Here is a 2,519-nt window from a genome sequence, read left to right as displayed (position 1 = left end):
CTCCCAGGAGCCTGAGCCGTGTTTTTACGGTGCAGTAAGGACAGACCTCGCCTGGCACCCGGCCCTGGGGGTGCATTCTGTGGCTCCAAGTTCTCCTTTTCCAGGAATGTGCAAACAGTGCCAAGAACTCCGGAGATGCAGCAGAGAGGGGCTCCGGTGGCTCCACACGGGTTACCTGCCAGTGCCACGCTATAAATACCATGGCCTGGAAAAGGGACTGCTCAGCTCTGCACAACAGCTTTTAATAGAGCCACAAATACAGCCCAAGGAGGTCAGCCAGACACAGGGCTTTGACTTTGGGAATTATCCTGAGGTGGAAATCACAAATGGGACAGCAAAGATGGCAGAGCAGGGACACACCATGGAGCACACCAGGGAGAGCAGCCCCAGCTAGGCAGGGCTGCGGGGAAGAGCTGCCCATATTTATTCAGGTCACAGAATCAAAGAATCATTTGGGTTGGGAAAGGTTATCGAGGCTAAATCCACCTCTGCTGGAAGTGGCCCCTGCCTGGTTTGGATGTGTGGCTCCTCCAGGAGCGACGTGGTGGCAGCGTGGTGCTCACAGCCCTTGCCTGAAGAGGTGATTATGCTTTGTGAGGCTTTGTGAAATGAATTGATGGAGTGGATTTTGGAGGGCTCTCCAGCTGAAGGACTGATTCACTGGGGACAGAGGAGGCAAGTCTGCACTCCTCACTTTGGGATTTTACACTTCCCGCTCCTTTTCACAGAGCTTTTTTTACAGAATGCATAAAATAAAATAGCTCCACCTAGAAAGAGCAGGACCTTCCACCCCCATGCACCAAAACGCACCAGAAATTAGAGGAATATTCTGAGGTAACTCTGGAATATGACCTTGAGGCCACCAGGCTGATCAGAGGGATAGAGCATCTCTCCTATGAGGAAATGCTGGGAGGGCTGGGATTGCTCACCTGGACAGGAGAAGCTTTGGGGTGAGCTCAGTGTGGCCTCACAGGGTCTGAAGGAGCTGCAGGAAAGATGGAGAGAGAGAGTTTGGACAAGGGATGGAGGGACAGGACACAGGGAATGGCTTCACACTGAGATTGAGGAGGGTTACATGGGATATTGGGCAGGAATTGCTCCCTGGCAGGGTGGGCAGGCCCTGGCACAGGTGCCCAGAGCAGCTGGGGCTGCCCTGGATCCCTGGCAGTGCCCAAGGCCAGGCTGGAGCATCCTGGCACAGTGGGAGGGATGGAACAGGATGAGCTTTAGGATCCCTCCAGCCCAAACCATGCCATGAAATCCCCACAGAGCAGCAGCTCATGGCAAAGCCCAGGCTGCAGAGTTACCGAGAAATGCACTTTTGTTCAGTACTAATGCTGGAAGCATCGAGTGACTTCTAAGCCCAGGATTAAAAAATTACAATAATAAACAAGCCCAGAGAGGCTTGGCTGGGTTTCAAAGACATTTGGAGCAGGGAAGAAATGACAGGGCCACTTTAGATGGCTTTTCAACAAGTTTAGACGTTTCTTCTAATCCTGGCAGGACCTGTAAACACTCACTGCTGGTTTCATCAGTCACTGGCAAATTCCTGCAGGTAAACACATTCCTGAGAGCTTGGCTAAGTCAAGGTGGATTTAAGCCTGTGCTTATTCTTTGATGAATGAGGATATTAGAGGCCACTTACATCTTCCCTTTGAACAGCATAAATCCCTTACACACGCCACGGTTCAAAGAGAAAATGCACTTTAATTCCCATGTGGGCAATGCATTCCAAGAATGTGCCAGAAAATCTCATTGTTCAGGTTTCCCACTCGGTGCTATCTCCAGAAAAAAAACAAAAACCAACTCGTTTCCTAAGAATGTGCCAGAAAATCTCATTGTTCAGGTTTCCCACTCGGTGCTATCTCCAGAAAAAAAACCAAAAAACAACTAGTTTCCCCCTTTTTAATGTGTAAATGTGGGCCCTGGTTGGTTTGACAGGAATCCTTTCCTTTCCCTGGGCTCTGCTGACCATTAGCCCTCACCACAAGGAAATGCAGCACTAAATTTATCTTCATCCACATTCCAATCTGTCAGAAACCTCTTTAATAAGCTGTCACTGAAGCTCTTTTCCTTTTAATGCCAATATTTTTGCTATTATTTCTGGGGAAGATAAGAGCCAAGGGTCACTTTGAAGCACCAGCCTGTTGTTAATAATTTAAGTGGATTATTGTTATATTTTAATCTCATTAAAACTCTCATTGTGCAGCCCTACAATGAGCTCCTTGCTTTTAGTCCCCTGCAAACACAAATCACAAATTTTAACTCAGTTTTCCCCAAAATGCCATCCTGACATTTGAAAAGAAAGTTACATTTCTCTTATTTATCTGTAGCATGAAACCCTTGGCTCTTCCTAAGAAATAACAGCAATAATATTGGCAATAAAAGGAAAATAATTTCAGGAAATTATTTCATTATGGCTGAAATCTGCTAAACATCTCTGGGACTTCCCAAATTAAAGGATAAAAAACTACTTAATTTCAGGAAGCAGTATTTACCATGGAAGTCAACAGGTAATG

The sequence above is a fragment of the Onychostruthus taczanowskii genome, unplaced genomic scaffold (assembly GCF_017590055.1).
Source record: "Onychostruthus taczanowskii isolate IOZ18803 unplaced genomic scaffold, ASM1759005v1 scaffold57, whole genome shotgun sequence".
Classification (NCBI taxonomy): domain Eukaryota; kingdom Metazoa; phylum Chordata; class Aves; order Passeriformes; family Passeridae; genus Onychostruthus; species Onychostruthus taczanowskii.
Note: the sequence above shows the minus strand (reverse complement) of the source record.